The sequence below is a fragment of the Silene latifolia genome, chromosome 7 (genome assembly GCF_048544455.1).
Source record: "Silene latifolia isolate original U9 population chromosome 7, ASM4854445v1, whole genome shotgun sequence".
NCBI classification, from domain to species: Eukaryota; Viridiplantae; Streptophyta; class Magnoliopsida; order Caryophyllales; family Caryophyllaceae; genus Silene; species Silene latifolia.
In genome coordinates this window covers 122,241,779-122,260,451 of record NC_133532.1, presented here as the reverse complement: position 1 = coordinate 122,260,451, position 18,673 = coordinate 122,241,779, and the positions used below count along the sequence as shown (strand labels likewise).

General features: G+C 39.3%; 1 long non-coding RNA gene across 1 annotated transcript; it reads left to right on the top strand.

Moving 5' to 3' along the window:
* The first annotated feature begins 214 nt into the window (after positions 1 to 214).
* On the top strand, positions 215 to 3,436 carry LOC141591338 (uncharacterized). Its single transcript, XR_012520813.1, has 3 exons — positions 215 to 276; positions 2,601 to 2,666; positions 3,371 to 3,436. It is a non-coding gene; the product is annotated as an uncharacterized LOC141591338 (long non-coding RNA).
* Positions 3,437 to 18,673: the final 15,237 nt, after the last annotated feature.

Here is an 18,673-nt window from a genome sequence, read left to right as displayed (position 1 = left end):
CATCGGTTGAAACCGATGTTACTAAAACGAGTCCTTCACGCGACAAATACGTAATAGTATGACCGACCTTTCAGTTACCCCCATACTTCCCACGCAATTCAAAACCCTTCACCCACGAAAACCCTTTGCTTCACAGTTCCCACAACACAAACCAACGCTCTGTGGTCGTCGCCTCCTCTTTATCCGGCCACCACAATCCCTATCTACCCGTCGTCACGCACACCTGCCAACCCCTCAATCAATTTCCTGCTTTGACCCCGTTGATCTATTAATCAGGTATGCCTGCATCCAAATTTTTCTTATTGTTTCTCCAATTATTTTGCAATTACATATGCTGTAGTCAATTATATGTGTCAACTATTTGGTCACTTGTGTAATATGTGAAAGCAATCTGATGTTATTTGCGATTTTTAGAATTCAGTATAGCGATTTAGGGCTCTGGCACTGCTGTTAATTATTACGGAGTAATACCGTCTTATGCTACAATTAACACCGTCTTATGCTACTGCTGATGAAAACAACAATTTCCGATTGTTAGAATTCATTCCCTTGCTGTTACTGACTACATACTTCTTGTTGTTGCCGTGTGAAACTAGTTCTGTGTATTTTGGGATTGATGCTCGTTTTTAATTTTCATCCCCGCCATTTTGTTAACGGTTCTGGTGTTTTTAGTGTTTATCAAGGTTCTGGTCAATTGGGTCTAAGTCAGGTCCTTTCTAGTGTTCATCAAGGTTTTTTTTACCCCTTTGTCCCACAATAATCTTCTCAATTTTCAAATTTCTCTTCAATTATATTTTGAGAACTAAGAATATTATTGCGCTCTCATATAATTTTAAATGTTTGTTTTGGGTCAATTCATGGCATACTGGATCAGGTCCAACTGGTTTTGGGTTGGGTCAGCTGTGTCAATGTCGGGTCCAACAAAGTTCAGGCCGTGTACATGTCAGTTTGGGTCTCTAATCATATTCTAGTTCTTTGTGTTGATCGATTTATTTAGAATTAAGTCGGTTTCGCTAGGTCTAGTTCAGTAGGCCTACTTGGATACTATCCCGAAAGAGATCCGTTTGGATGGGTGGGTATGGGTACAGTTTTTACACCAAGATTGACATTTTGTAACTATTAGTCTGCTATTATGCATACAATCCGATGGCTATAATCACTTGATCCGAAAGCGTATGAGTTGATTTTGGCAAAGTATCCCAAGTCTAGCATTTACTCTTATCATTACGATTACAATCGCATCTGCTTGATGTATATACTCTTATCATTTTGTTATCATTTTGATTACTAGTACAAGTCGCAAAGATACAAGTCTTCAATTTTCCTTGTGCAAAGAAAGTCTAAAGTAACTTCAATGCCAAAAAAAAGGTTTAAAATTGATTGTAATGAAACTAATTTTAATGACCTTACCGGTCAAGCTAGGAAGTTAGTTGATTATATGCAAAATTTGAACTTTTTATAATAGTTCGGTCATCTGGGAGCTTGTTCTTAATTCTCCTTATGTGAATTTGTCCTAAATTTTAAGATTGACACATTAGAAGATTAATTAAAGAATAGAGATAGAGATAGTATTGGTGTAAGTGTGTAATTATGTTAATAGTCCAAAGTAATAGTAAGTTTGGAGAATTATGTCAATATTGAATTTTTCTGTATTGTTTCCATCGTGGTTTATTGCTTCCGTTATACGGATTTATTTGAATGATTTGTCATATCCTTTCATTCAACTCAAGATCAAAACTTACAAGTTGTAGATAAGTTTGGTGAATTATATCCGTTTTTTTCCACAGTTAAAAGGATCGAGGATTGTAAAAGATTGACTAGGATTATGCGGTTTATGCATTACACTTGTACATCTATTCCTCATTTTGCTTTTGTGTTTATCATTTGCTTTCTTCTGAGTTTGTAATATTCTCGAGAAGATTCGGCTACATTTTCTTCTTGTACGATCGAATTCGAAATGCTATACTTCGACTCTTCACTTCTTTGTTCACACTCTTATTTAATCGCTAGATTTGTTGGATATGTGTATGAAAATCCATACTTTGGGCCCTTACTAATTTGACGCTTTCCTTAAGAGAAAAAAAAAAAAGAGGGAAGGTCGCATGACAAAGGTAGAATTAGAGAAGAGACTGTGAAGGAAACATCTTTTCGATTGGAAAAATATTATGCTTTCTGTGCTATGTCTCAAACATAGCCTTACATGTATGACACTTTTATGTCTTTGTTGATTTAAGTGAAGAAGCAATTACCCGGCCTTTCTCTTCTTTCTCGCCTTCTATCTCTCCGACTTGTAATGCTAATTTGTGCTCTTGATTTTCCCTTATTTGGTTCTCGGGGAATACAGATTGGTGACTATCTTAGGTTCCCTAGTTCGACATTAATGTATGCTTCTGTTGTGCATTTTTCTGCTCGTGGTTGGCGTTTAACCTTATATTTTAAACTTCTCCTTGGAACCTTTCCTTTTCTGTATGTTATTTGTGGCCGCATGGCACACCTTATTATGTTCCTTATTTTTTGTGCAAAACAAACTTGGAAGTTATTCACTTAAAAAGTAGATCTCAATTTTCTGAAAGCTCTGATATTACCATTTCATCATATAGGTTTAAAGAAAGAAGAGGAAGAAAGAAGAGCCGTTCAAGGCAGTATTCATCGTCACAAGATTCCAGGTAGGTGGCAGAAATGGCTATCTTGAATTTCATTTTTGTGGAATAAAATTGACAAGTTTGAGTGAATGTTATGAAAGAAAATGTAGTATATATAGTGTGGAAAAGAGTTAGAGAGTAGATTTAGTAGATTCTTTCCTGTGAGTGCATTGCTGCAGTTGCTGTTGTTAGTATGGTTGGTCCATCTTTATCCTGGTGTAGTTAGTTTATTAATATACTCAAACTTTAGGGCTTTTCTGTATAATAATGTTATGTAAACTTTTTTATTTGTTTCTCTCTTTTTTTTCCCACAGTTAAAGGACTGAGGATTGTAAAAGATTGACTAGGATTATGCAGTTTATGCATTACACTTGTACATCTAGATTAATTCAGTTTTATTGAGATGGGTCCTGCCCAATTTTCTCCCAGCCATCTCAGGCAAATGTGGTGCATAGATTGAAGTGGGTTGATCATAGTTAGCCTCTAAAACTTGTAATTGTATTTGACTTAAACTTAATGGAACTGAAGTGAAGTGCAAAAGAACATAGTGTTCGACTTGGACATTTAACAACCTTTACAGATGTTGCCCGAGAAGATTTTGGGATATGGCAACACTCTTTGTTTCTGTTCAAAACTTGTCTAGTGCTCTGTTTTCTTATGTTTTTTTTTAGTTATCACTTTTATTTTGAATAATTTTTAATAAAGGTTAAAATCATCCTTATTTACAGGCTTTCTTTCCACCAAAATTCTCTATTTCGACCTTACAAAGCTACTTAATTGCCACTTGAAGGTATGTATATCTTTATTCAATTTCAGTTTCTCGTTAAATGATGGTTAATTTTTATTACATGAAACAGTTTAGTGCATTTAATTTGATTATTATACATCATTGACGTAGATACCCATTAATATATGTGTTTATTAACTAGATTATGGACCGAAGTTGGATGTATGGAAAGCGTGATTTTGTTTTTCTTGAACGACTAGAGGAGTTTCTTAGTTGTGCCGTCGAACATCAAAGACTCCATGGAGATAATCAATTCGTATGTCCGTGTACCTTATGTCAAAATCGTAAAAAGGTGAATTCTAGGGATGAATTGCGGGAACATTTAATTTTAAAAGGATTTAAAGCAGATTATAATGTGTGGATATGGCATGGAGAAAGTGTTAATGATACTTGTTCCAATGTAAATTTTGGAATTAATGATAAAGATGGGGATCAGATTGATGTCGGGGTAGAAAATGATGATGAAATCTTTGAAAATATTGATATGGATGATAATATAGAGCCTGATAATGATAATATTGACGGGTTGATGAAGGATCTTGAAGAAGATATTGTGGAGTGCCCTATTATTTTTCAGAGAATGATTGATAATTCCAATAAGCCTTTATACCCGAATGGTTCTAAATTCTCTCTTTTATTAGCTGTGTTGAAACTATTCACATTGAAAGCTGGAAATGGGTGGAGTGACTAGAGTTTTACTTCCTTGTTAGAACTTTTGTGTCAAATGTTGCCGGAAGGTAACGAGCTTCCCTCCACCACATACGAATGCAAGAAACTACTATGCCCATTATCTATGTCTTACCAAAAGATTCATGCATGCGTGAAGGACTGTATTTTGTACAGAAAAAAGTATAGTGAATTAAAAGAATGCCCAAAGTGCGGTGAGTCACGATACAAGAGGGTAGACAATGGTAATGGTGGCAAGAAGAAGGGGAGTCCTGTGAAGACATTATGGTATTTGCCAATAATACCAAAATTTAAACGCTTTTTTCAAATAAAAAGATGCGGAGTACATGTTGTGGCATCAAAAGGGCAGGAATAAAGATGGCAAAGCGAGGCATGTAGTGATTCTCCCCAATGGAGAAAAATTGATCGAACCTTTCGAGAATTCGGTTGAGCCTAGAAATTTAAGATTGGGACTTTGTGCGATGGAATTAATCCATTTGGAACTTTAAGTACCCAACATAGTTGTTGGCGATAATGTTGATAATTTACAATATCCCTCCTTGGCTTACCACAAAGAGCAAATACATTATGTTAACACTCCTAATTTCGGGACCTAAGCAACCTGGAAATGACATTGACGTGTATTTGGCTCCTCTAATTGAAGAGTTGAAACTCTTGTGGAACGTTGGGGTAGAGGTGTTTGATGCAAGTACTAGCTCTAGGTTTCAAATGCATGCTATGTTGTACTGTACAATTAATGACTTCCCGGCTTATGGTAACCTTTACGGATATCGATCAAGACGATAAGGGATGTCCGGTATGCGGGGATGACATCGAATCGATTGGTGGAGCACGGTGGCAAATTTTAAATGAGAGGTGGTCGTCGTTTTCTAGCTGAAAATCATCAATATCGAAAGAAGAAGAAGGCTTTTTATGGGAAAACGGAGCATAGGAAACCCCCTTTGTTTTTGAGTGGAGAAGAGTACTACGATAAGGTTAAGAATATAACTACAGTTTTTGGAAAACCGTACGTACCTCCACCAGATGGAGTATATCATACAAAGAGGTCAATTTTTTGGGAACTTCCATATTGGCAGCACTTGTATGTGAGGCATTGCATTGATGTCATGCACGTGGAGAAGAACGTGTTTGATAGTTTAACTTGTATTTGAGGCATTGCATTGCATTGCATTGCATTGATGTCATGCACGTGGAGAAGAACATGTTCGATAATGTTAGTGTATGTGAGGCATTGCATTGATGTCAATTTTTCTTCATCTCTTTCATATATTATTTTCATAATTGGTATATACTAACTTTTTTTCTTTATTTATTTCCCAAGGTATATAATGGACAAGGAAGCCCCCACGAGCGGAAATGACCATTGTAAGAAGCCCAAACGTAAAGGGAGAGGTGCAACAACAGGTATAAAGGCCAAAAGACCAAATAAAGGGCCTAAGCGTATTGATTTTGATAAGCACGGTAGGCCATATGGACCATGGAGGAGAGAATTTGTTAGAGATATTGGTAAGATCGCCCGAAATAATATCAAGATCACATATGAGGATTGGTTCAAAGTACCCGAGGGAATTAAAGATTCAATTTGGAAAGACTTAAAGGTTGTGTTTCATACACTAACTGTTTTAGCAGGATTTTCCTGAAAGGATCCGGCTTAATTATAGAGTAGTCAGGGTATCTAGTTCTATAAGTTTGGTATGTTGTAAATGAATAAAAAGGATGGACTAGGAGAAAAGGATAGTGTTTATATAATTTTGATAAGCTGAATACAGATTTTGTTTAAGTAAGTGAATGCTAATAAAATGACGAGAAGATAAGTAATAGACTAATTTCACACTAATGAATAATCAATGCCTTTGCCAATGCTAGAATTACAGTATTTATAGCCATAAAAATGAACGTTGTACTGGTCTTCAACGTCCTTCTCTTTTGTCGGAGCTGTTACCGGATTAATAGGGCATATTCCCTACTAATCCGGTTGACTCGTTCTTATTTGATTGATCTTCTTCCTTTGCACGTCTAGGTTCATGGGCAATATGGTTTTACAAGTAGACTTAGTCTTCCTTGAAGATAGGACACGAATATATATCTTTATATAACCGTTTTGCTTCTTCTTGACTTAATTTGCTTTGCTTTAATACTCTGCCAGGCTATTCTGTGCTTACCACCAGGCTTCTTTTCCAGTATAAGGCAAGCTGATTGCAATAATAGCTAGAATTGTCCGGTCTTCGTCTTCTTTAGTCAGCCTTGTAAGGTCAGGCCAGGTTATGGTCAGGCCAGGCTAATCTGGGCCTAACAATTGCCCCTTGACATTTTACCGTCTTTGGACCAGGCCGGGGGTGAGATGTCAACTTTACCGGGTTGAATAATAAAGAGAATTATACTTAATAAATGACTCTTAGACTTCTAGTTACCGTTGGACACTTTTATAACGGCTAGGTGATGTCATCTTTGAGAGTTTTGCAATTTCTAGGGTTTTCATGCCGTTGCTCATCTTCTATAAATACGGTATCTGGGACGAGATTATTCTCCACCAATTTTCCTCCACTTTCTTTGCTAAATTTTCTTCTGAAATTCTTCCCTACTTCTCAGCAATCCTGTTCTGCTAGTTTATACTCTTTAAATAATTTAACTTCATCACAATAAATCTGACAATAAAAGATATGGGAGCCAAAAAACGTCCTGCATCCCAGAAAGCTGCTGCTGCTGTTGAGCCTGAACCCACGGACATCCAAGAGGAAGAGGTGAGGGAGATTGATCCTCCTGCTCGTGCTGTGGCTTTCAAGTACCAGGATTCTGTTTTTACTGCCCTTCAATCTCTGGATTATTCTTTCCCCGAGGAAAACTTACTAAAAACAAACTATGACAAGATTCTAAGGGAGAAGAAAATAATTCCCGAGTCAACTAAGGTATGGATCCCTGAGTTTTGTCCGGTCAGGGCTAACTGGGTATCACCTGGCTGGTTCTGTATTTTCGAATGGGCGTTCAAAGCAGGCTGTAAGTTACCTTTTACTCCCTTAATGATTGACACCATTCGTGCTATGGAGGTATCCCCTTTTCAGATTATGCCAATGGTTTGGAAACTTGTCCATTCTATTGAAAATTTATGTGCTAAACACAATCTTGTAATTACTATTAATGATATCAAGGCAGTATATCATATGAAAAATCCTGTTGATGGTCGCTTTAATTTGAGAATAAAATCGAAAATGTCTCCATTAATTACTAACCTGGACTCTGGAGATGATAAAAATTGGGCGAAGACTTTCCTGTTTGTCCGGACTGAGACTTTGGGATCAGGCTTTGATTATCTGAGATATCCTCCCTTGGAGAGTGGTAGGTTCCCTGTGCTTTTTATTTTGTAATATACATTACATGAAATTAATGGATTTTGATTCTTACCTGTGTAATTTTGACGGTTTTGCAGCTCGATTGGAGTTTTGATCCTCTTGATGAGGAAGCTATTTCCGGGATAGAGGCTTTCCTTGCTATTCCTGAGGAGGAGAGGACACAGCCGACTAGTTTGGGCGGGGAGTTGTTGCCCGGTATATGAAGACCAAGCTGACTGGGGTCGGAGTACCCAAAGGCAAGCCTAGTTCTCTGCTCTTTCTGTACGTCTTCTGTATGTTTTTATGTTAGCCGTTATGTTCCTGTCATTTTTTGTTTGATACTCACGTATATTTTTTATATATTCAGTATTTAGGTCTTCTGCTAGGTTGGCCAGCTTTTCTGCAAAGGATTTGAAGGCTGGGGTGGCTAGGATTGCTGAACAGTCCAAGAGCCAGGAGGCTAGTGGGAGTGACAAGACGCTTGATATCCTGGTTTCGACATCCGGCCTTCTCAAGATCCACCCGGGATAGCGTCCGGAGGTCGTCCAGGCTCAAAAAAGGAAAAGGGAAGATGTTATCCTGGAAGAGGAGGAGGGAGAGAAAGAGCCTATCCAGGCTCGGCCAATCGGGGAGTATAAGGCAAGTGTCTACTAGGGTTGATGACATGGATGATGCCCGGGCACGGATAGATGAGTTTTTTGCCAAAAATGAGCGGCCGGCTAATGTCTGCTAGTACTCTTGAGTCGTCTACCAGAGTGGTTTCTATTCTGACTTCTCTTGTGACAAAGGTGCTTGAACTTGCTTCCCAGGCTAGGGAGGTTAGTTGTAAAGGGATATTTTTGATTGTTCATGTGCTTTTTGTTTTGCCTTGTATTTGGCTGATTGATTTTATATATATGTAGGGATTGGATGCCGGGTTGGCTCGCTTGTCGGTTTAGGGATGCCAGGCCGGGTTTCTAGTTTGGAGGAAAACTGGATAAACTTAACCGTGACCTGCACACATCCAGGGGTAATGAAGTAGTACTTCAATCTCGGTTGGGGACACTAGGAGTCAACAGGGGCTGCTATAGTTTGTGAGGTGGCGCAAAAAATCTTTGAGAAGGCTGTTAGGCAAGAGTTGGGAGGTGAGAAGCGAGGCAATGCGGGATCAGTTGAGAAAAAATGAGGAGCTTGCTTCTTTGAAAAGGAATTGGTGGAGGCGAGGTTGGCGATCTTTGCTCAATACTTCTTCGGGAAAGGCGGGGTTGATGCTATGAGGATCCGGAATCGACCGGGTGATTGGAATCCGGGCCAGGGATGAGATAGCTTTGGACGCTCAGTATCCTGATTTGGCCAATATGGGTCAAGAAGAAGAAGTGGATTCTCCCCCTTCAAGGCGAAGTCGATGACCGGGAAATGGCGGATGGTTGTGAGTCGGTCTTGGCTCAAAGATAGCTTAGTTTTGTTTTTCTTTTAGATTTTGGTCTATCCGGGGGGAATGTCCCTGGAATGAATATTTAGAAACGTTTTTTGGCCCATCCAGGGGGGATGTCCCTGGAACGGATGGTTATTAGGTGTGTGGTAAGGCCAATTATTTTGGATGAATAAATATTTGGTCTTTTGTTTGTTTCTTTTTGTGTTTTGATAAGGTACTTTTGAAATGTTGGATGTGTCTTTGGATCGACTAGTTTTTAAGCTGGATCGGGCCAGTTTTTGTGCTGGATCTGGCCAGTCCTTATTTTTATTGTATGTTATGGGTGGGGTTGTTGCCTGTCTGGAGGGCTTATGACCCATCTGTGTTATACAAGTCAGGAAGAAGTTTTCTAGCTTTGTATGTTTAAGTGGAGCTCAATATTTAAAGGCCTGTTTTGCAACTGAAATTTGGATATCAGTTGGATATTTGGTGGGGGTGGCCCCCAATCTTTAAGATTTGTTTTAAAAATGCAATATGTAAAACAAGTATTGAAGATTTCGCTAAGTAAATATGAGAACATAGATAAGTACTTGGGCACATAATTTGAAGAAATCATATACGGCATTTATTCATATAGTTGCAAGTATTATACATGTAGTTTCCAGGCAAGAGATGTCAAGGTGAAAAGTTGTACCTGAATTGAGAGATATATTTTATATGTGAAATAGTTTTAAATGTGCAATATTCCAAGCTCTTGGGATCATTTCGCCGTCCAGGGTTTGTAATCTATAAGCTCCCTGGCCGACTATTGAATCAATCAGATAGGGACCTTCCCATGTTGGGGCCAATTTTCCAGCATTCTTTTCTTTTGTGTTTTGGAAGACTTTCCTGAGGACAAGGTCTCCTACCCTGAATACCCTGGCTTTGATAGTCTTGTTGTAGCTTTTCGCAACCCTTTTCTTTGGTATCTTTGCTAATCGATCTTGTTGCATCTCTTAGCTCTTCTCATTAAGTCTAATTTGTCCTCCATTAGAGGTATATTGCTTGTTATTGTGTTTAGGCTGCATCTGGCTGATAGAATGCCCACCTCGCCGGGATTCGCTTCACATCCATAGACCAAGGAGTAGGGGTTTGGCTGTGGATGTTTTAGGCGTGGTTACATAATGTCGCCCAAAGGACAGGGGAGTTCTTGACCCATCTGCCTTTTCTTCTTTCCAGCTTTTTCTTTATGCAGCTGATTACCACCTTATTCTTTGGATTCTGCTTTGACCGTTGGCTTTTGGATATCCTGGTGTGGATGTTACCAGATTGATGTTCCATTGAGCACGGAAAGGTCATTGTTCTTTTTCCCACAAATTGTGTGCCATTGTCGCATACTATTTCGGAGGGGATGCCATATCTACATATGATGTTGTGTTTGATGAATGCTATGACATTCTTCTCCTTGACTTACTGTATGATTCAGCTTCTATCCACTTGGAGAAGTAATCAGTCATTGCTAGCATGAAAACTTTCTGTCCGGGTGCTTGAGGTAGTTTTCCTACTATATCCATGCCCCACTTCATAAATGGCCAGGGTGCGGATATGGAATGTAGTTCTTCAGATGGCTGATGGATATATGGTCCGTGAATCTGACAAGCTTTGCATTTAGAGCTAAAATCCAGGCAATCGGCTCTCAGGGTAGGCCAATAATAACCTGTTCTGAGTACTTTGCTTGCCAGGCTTCTTCCACCTTTATGATTTCCACAGTATCCTTCATGGATTTCTGATAATATCTGCTCAGCTTCTTGTGGTTCCAGGCATCTGAGGTACGGCCCGGCCTGTGATTTCTTAAAAAGCACGTTGTCAATAATAGTATATGAAGCAGCTTTTATTTTTAGTGCTTTGGCATCTTGCTTATTTAGGGGAAGGATTCCCTGTTGTAGCCAGTCATAGTAGGGTTTTGTCCAAGAATTGGCAATATAAATTGGGAAGCTTTCATTTTGTTTGTTTATTGCAGGTTCTAATAAATGTACGATGGGTATTTTGTCGAAGTCTAGGGGACTGAAGTTGGATCCTAGGCCGGCTAGATCATCGGCCTGGGTATTCAAGTCCCTGGGAATTTGGTCAATATTAAAATTGCGAAATTTTGATTTTAAGGTTTGAACAACATCTAAATAAAGCATCATCTTCGAGTCTTTAGCTGTATATATCCCATTTACATGGTTTGAAATAAGGAGGGAATCAGTACGTATCTTTAGGTTTTGTACACCAAGGTCAACACATACCTTTAACCCAGCTATTAGGGCTTCGTATTCTGCTTCATTGTTGGTGGCTTCAAATGCACAGCTTATAGCATGTACTATCTTATCCCCCTGTGGCGATTTTAGTACTACTCCCAGGCCTGTGCCCCTCGTGTTGGCTGCACCATCGACAAATAGTGTCCATTCTAGGTCTGCTTGGTCGCTGGTAAGTTTATTTACTTCTTTTATTAGGTCGGGTTCTAGGGTCGGACTAAAATCAGCCACAAAGTCTGCTAGTGCTTGTGACTTAATTGCTGTCCTTGGTTCAAATGTTATGTTGTATGTGCTTATTTCAGATTGACCATTTACACATTCGTCCAGGATAATTACGGCTTTCTAAGTCTGATTTGATAGGAAGATTGGTTCGACTATTATAGGGTGGCTTTCAAAGTATGGTCTTAATTTTGTGCAACTCATAATTAAAGCTAAAACATATTTTCAAGCGAGGCCATACCTCGATCTCTGCGTCCGATAGACTTTTACTTACGTAATAGCGGTGTCTTGTTGTCCGTCATCTTCTTTGACCAAGACCGCACCGACTAGTTTTGAGTGAGTGACAGTATATCTTTGTCGGGGGGATCATCTTTGATTGGTTTTGCCAGGAGGAGGAGAGGATAGATATATCTTTAGGTCTTCAAAGGCGGTCTGATGATCAGGGGTCCATTGAAAGTCCTTGTTCTTCCTTAACAGGTTATAAAATGATTTGCACCTTTCTGATGATCTTGAAATGAACCTGTTTAAGGCCGCTATTTTTCCAGTCAGCTTTTGTATGTCTTTGATTTGTCTTTGGTGGTTCTAGCTCGAATAGCTTTGATCTGTTCGGGGCTGGCTTCTATTCCTCTTTTTGTCACCATATAGCCCGGGAATTTGCCGCTAAGACTCAAGTGGCATTTTTGTGGGTTGAGCTTCATATTGAATTTCTCCAGTATTTGAAAGGCTACTTCCAGGTCTTTGATGTGGTTTTCTGCCTTTTTTGACTTGACTACCATGTCGTCTATATAGACTTCCATGGTGTCTCCTATCTGGTCTTTGAACATCATGTTGACTAGCCTCTGGTAGGTTGCACCTGCATTTTTTAATCCAAAGGGCATAGCAGTATAACAATATATACCTCTTTCAGTGATGAAAGTTGTGCTTTCTGGTCCATTGGGTGCATTTTTATCGATTGAATCCTGGAGGCATCCATGAATGTTAACATTTCGTGGTCTGCAGTGGCATCTACCATTGCATCGATATGTGGCAGGGGAAATGGATCTTTTGGGCAGGCTTTATTTAAGTCGGTGTAGTCTACACAGACTCTCCATTTGCCATTTTTCTTTTGGACGACTACCACGTTTGCAAGCCAGTCAGGGTACATTACTTCACTGATCATCCCCATGTCCAATAGCTTGTCGACTTCTTGGTTGATGATTTCATGCCTTTGCAGAATTTTCTTCTCTTTTCTTTGTACAGGCTTAAAGGATTTGTCAATGTTCAACTTATGAGTAATAACATCAAGATCTATACCGGTCATATCAAAATGTGACCAAGCAAAACGAGACATTTTAGTTTTGAGAAAGCTGACCAGATTTGGTCTGATTGAGTCGGTGTATATCGACCCTACGAGTACTTTCTGTCGGGGAATTCGGATCTAATATGACTTCTCTGTTTCCATCTGTGATTGTGCTACATACTCTTCCCGACGGGTGACTTTAATTGCTATGCGAGGGACTTACGACTTTGAGGGTTTCAAAGCCGAGTGTAACATTCTGAGCCGTCCTTTGTTCTCCTCGATGGTGGTTATCCCCCATTACATTTGGAATTTTCACGCATTGATGGTATGTTGATGGGATTGCTTTGACATTGTGGATCCATGGTCCGCCCAGGATTACATTATACGAGGATAGGCAATCCATTACTCCAAATCTTTCATATGAAGCCACGCCTTCTACATAGGTAGGCGGTGATTTCTCCCAAGGTGTTCTTTGTTTCTCCACCTGAATCCCACCGGACGCTGGATTTCTTGATGATCTTCCCTTCGTCTATCTTCATAGCTTTAAGGACGTCAAGCATCACCAGGTTGATTGAACTGCCTCCGTCTATCAGGATTCTTGATACCTTTGCTGTGCCGATTTGCATGGTGATTACCAGGCCGTCATGATGTAGATCTGATATTCCTTGCAGGTCCGAGTCATCAAAGTTAATAGCAGGCAATGACTTGGGCCTGGAAGGAGGTTGAAGTCTGGATTCCCTGGATATCCTTTTGGCAGCTGAGCTGGTCAGACCACAGATTTCTGATCCTCCATTTATGAATTTGACTTCATAGATGGGGGGAGGAGGAGGAGGATCTCTGCTGCTTCCTGGATCTCTCTTGTTTTGTTCTTCATTTTTGTTCTTTGGGCTTGGATTAAGTCTTTCAAGTAGCCTTTCTTTAGAAGATATGCCACCTGTTTCCTGAGTTGGATGCATTCTTCTGTGGTGTGTCCGATATCCTGATGGAAGTCACACAATCTTGTTGGATCTTTCCTGGGGTTGTCGGATTTCTTTGGCCATCTGACCGTATCTCCCAGGTTTTCCAGGCGTTTGATTAATCCTGCGGTATTAATAGAGAAGTTATATTCAGGAATAGTTGGAAGGCTAGAAAGGTTACCTTTATGTTCTTGTGCCATATTGACTTGGATCGTTCGGGCCTGGAATAGGGTCTTGATCCGGGATTGCCTCCTTTCGGGTAGAAGCTTTTCTGTTAGTGTGTCCATAGCCTTGCTTTCCTCCGGATGAGTTCGTCACGAAGTTGAGGTCTTCTTCCAATCTGACATGCTCTAAAGCGATGGATTGAACAGTGGCAAAGGTCGGGCAAGCTTTTTTAGTCAGGTCTGCATAGATGTCACTATCAAGCAGGACTCCTTGCCTGAAGGCTTCCACCGCTGTTTCTTCATCACACCTGGGAATGGCCACCTTTTCTTTGACAAATCTGGCCAGAAATTCTTTGAGAGATTCTTGGGAAGTTGCTTTACCCTGAGCAGTTATGGGTCTCTTGGCCATATCTCTGCTTGCTTGCGAATTGTTGATTGAAGGCATTGATCAATTTGCAAAATTCTTGATACCTCCATTTGGGAGATTGATGAACCATTGTAATCTTTGCTCGGTCAGGGTTGTACCAAAGCCCTTACACATGCAGACTTGCCTGAGTTCACTGGGTATTGAGGCAGCCAACATTTTCTGTTTGAATATGGCAACGTGATTTTGTGAATCAGACGTTCCATCATAAGTTCTCATGGACGGAACAGTAAATTTCTTGGGGAGATCAATTTTTGCAATTTCATCTGCAAAGGGTGAATCTGCGAAGCTGTCAACTTCTACTTCAGCCACAGGGTCTGGCACTCCGGGTATGTTTTCTATTTTGTTGTGGAGTTTTTGAATTTCCTGAAGCATGGCCATCATTATTGCTGCTTCAGTTTTGTTTGTCTCATGATTGGGAATGGTTGGGGTATCGGATAATGTATCCTTCTCCGGGGTTCCAAAATTGGAGAAGTCTATGTTTTTGATAATGGATGAAAATGGGGTTCCTGGTTCGAATCTGGTCTTGGATCCCGAAGCTTGATTTTCCAATTTTTTCTTCAGGCTAGACTCAGATTCTTTCAGCCTATTGATTTCTGCTTCTGCCTGGGCTGCCTTCTCTTGGATTGTCTCCAATTCTTTGATCTTGGCCAGGGCAGCCGCTAATTGTTGTTCTGCGGTAAGTTCCACCATTTTTGTGTGAAAATGATAAGGGGAATTTTATTGGTTGAAGAACTAGATGCCCCACGGTGGGCGCCAATTGTTTTAGCAGGATTTTCCTGAAAGGATCCGGCTTAATTATAGAGTAGTGAGGGTATCTAGTTCTATAAGTTTGGTATGTTGTAAATGAATAAAAAGGATGGACTAGGAGAGAAGGATAGTGTTTATATAATTTTGATAAGCTGAATACAGATTTTGTTTAAGTAAGTGAATGCTAATAAAATGACGAGAAGATAAGTAATAGACTAATTTCACACTAATGAATAATCAATGCCTTTGCCAATGCTAGAATTACAGTATTTATAGCCATAAAAATGAACGTTGTACTGGTCTTCAACGTCCTTCTCTTTTGTCGGAGCTGTTACCGGATTAATAGGGCATATTCCCTACTAATCCGGTTGACTCGTTCTTATTTGATTGATCTTCTTCCTTTGCACGTCTAGGTTCATGGGCAATATGGTTTTACAAGTAGACTTAGTCTTCCTTGAAGATAGGACACGAATATATATCTTTATATAACCGTTTTGCTTCTTTTTCAGCTTCATTTAGCCTGCTTTAATACTCTGCCAGGCTATTCTGTGCTTACCACCAGGCTTCTTTTCCAGTATAAGGCAAGCTGATTGCAATAATAGCTAGAATTGTCCGGTCTTCGTCTTCTTTAGTCAGCCTTGTAAGGTCAGGTCAGGTTATGGTCAGGCCAGGCTAATTTGGGCCTAACACTAACATTTGATTTTGATTAAGGACTTTTGATGTTTTTGCTTTCACAATAGTTTGAAGTTTGATGTTTTTTTTTTTTTATCTTTGAGTTAATGGGATTTCTGTGCCATGTTTATGAATTCTTTTGATAGACCGAATGGAAATTAACTGATGATGCAATGCGTAAGAAGGTACTAAGTAACGTGGGCAAGAGTTTTAGGTTGTTTAGGACAAACTTGACTTGTTCTTTTATCACTAAAACAAGACAACAAAGGAGAGCAGAGCCTTTAGATGATCCTTTGCCCCTTTATAAAGGGATAACATCAGATGATTGGAAGGAGTTTGTGAATCAGCGAATGGATGAGAAATTTAAGGTGAATTACTTTATTGTTTGTTAATTGATATTCAGCTCTCTGTTTTCTTTTTTTCAAGTTTATTACTAAAAAAATTATTGGTTTTATAATTAATAAATTGCAGGAAAAAAGTAGAAAAGCACAGGAATCCCAAAAGTGTAACTTGCACCGACATTATATGGGAAGAGCTGGCTATATGGGTAAGATGGAGGATTGGTATGAAGAAGAATTAAATGATGCCTTGGCTAATGATCTTGATGCTGAACCCGAAGCTACTCAGAAAAATGTTACGAAACTTTTCGAAGATAGGGGTTATTTGTGGATCAAAGGACATACCCCTTCATCCAAGGACCTTTCGTCGCAAACGCAAGAGTTGATAAGTGAAATAGTAAGTGAGCTTTAACAATTCAAGGTCCGGTAATTTTACATATTTCAGTAGTAAACCGTCTTGTGCGCTCCCTTGTTTCCCACACTGTAAGGGTGTTTTTCTGACACATCCACTAGACCAGTTTCCTGCCTTCCAAATGAGCAGAACAAGGAAGTATGATATACTGAACGACGGAATGAGAGACAAATACTGAAAGTAGATTAGATTCAAAATAGAGTAATAATGTCATTATGTTCAGCTCAAAGTTAATGTCATTATGTTCAGCTCAAAGTTCTAGTTCTTACCTGACATAAATCTAAAGCAAAACTCAATCTTTCCATCAAAATCACTTGAAACAAAATGTAGAAATTCATCATCTTAGAGTAAATTTGTCATCTTTTTATGCGATCTGTGATTCTATGGTCTCTGAGTTTTTGAGTTTATGCAATTTTGATTGCTTTAAATTCATGGGTTGTTAATTAATTATGCCAATGGTCAAGGAAACCTCTCCCATGATAGGTTCTGAATTAAACGGTGTACTAAAACCGTTAGGCCGTGTTCTAAATTCGGGATTAATTTTTTCAGTTCAGCTCATCCTAGTTCCATAAAGCTTTATTAAGTTTAAGTTCGACCCAACTCAGGGTAAACTTAACTTTATAGTAATTCAGCTCAATCCCATTTTAGCCTAAAAGAACATGGCCTTAGTCGTATGTGAAACCGTTTTAAGTTGATCTCATTTAAGGTGGTGAGGGAGCTAATGACAAGTTTTTATCTTTGATGGTTTTAATCGATGTCATGAATACCACACCTCAATGACTTTATCGACTAAACTAGGTGACATGTGCTTGATAAGAATATAAACCGTATGTTGGTGATCCCAAAAGTTGAGCACGAGGGGATGATAAGGAACTCTACTCAACTTGAAAACATCGGAGTATTTACTATTTATTATTACCATTTGAAGCTTAATTGTCGAGTTTATGGACGCTTTCATGCTCTTACGATTTTTTGATGGTGATATCAATTAGCTGAAATTTGGCGAGAGACTTGTTTTGTCTTTGCCGCAAGTGAGTTTTGCTTTAGATTTATATCAATTATGAGATGGAATAATTTTCTTTGAGTGCCACTATTGCGAGAACACGACATCATTTACGGTTATTTTTGTCTAAAATATTAACCCTGTTTTCATTTGAATGTAATTATTGGGAGGAGATGAAGAGAAAAGGGGAGTTTGTTCTTCCGGAAGAGAAGATGTGTTAGTTAAGGCCACTTTGGAAAATTTGATCGCCCTGGATTCACAAGAGGAATTGAGGTGTGTTGGTATTACTAGCTTTTTTGGAAAATCAAATAGTCCTGGAGTTAATAGGAAGTTGTATACGGAGGATGATTTTACGTCATTTAAGGAAGAGGTGACAAAACATGCAATGGAGAAAGTAGAAAGCTTGGTTAAACAACATGTGTCACAAATTTTAAAGGATCAAATCCAATCAAGTCGTCATATGACATCGAAATTAACAAGACTACGAGACGTCTCCTCCTCTCTCCCTCTCGAGAGTAGTACTCATGCTACCAAGCTTAATGATCCCTTCGTTGAGTTAAAGGTATATAAAATATGTATGACCATACATCTTATATATATATATATATATATATATATATATATATATATATATATATATATATATATATATATATATATATATATATAGTGTAAAGATCATCTAAGTCCACCTCTTACATTTGAGTCCATAAATCCTCTTTAGGACCATTGGATGGGAAGGTTGGAGGGCTGAGATTGAAACACAAAAATGGTGTTTAATAAGGTGTTTAACACACTCTCTCTCTACCAAACTAATTAATCTCTAATTTTTCACTAATTTAATACATATAGCTTTTCTTTTATTTCTCTACTCCACTTTTCCCTCATTTCACAATTCACAATTCATTTCACAATTCAATTCTCTCCCAAAACCAAAATAATTCCCCTCCCTAGAAAAAACCCACACAAATCTGACAAAAAAAAACCCACCCAAAAAATTCCCACCACCCACTCACCAACCGACGAGCCACCACCACTAGCCCGCACTCACCACCCACCCACCCCCACCCGCATGAACACCTCCCGCACGACCATTCTGCCGCCTCCGTACACCCACCCTCCACCACCACACCATCACGAAGACACCATCTCACCACCACACCCCCACCTCCCTCTTCACAACCACCGGCCTCCACCCTAACCAAATCTGCCGCCAACAGGCCGGCACTCCTCCCTCCTTCACGGCCCCCTGCCGCCACCCCATCTATTTCTCTTTTTTTTTCGGTTTTTCCAGATCTGTTAATGTTTATTTTTTTTCTTTCGGTTTTGTATCAGATCTAGTGGC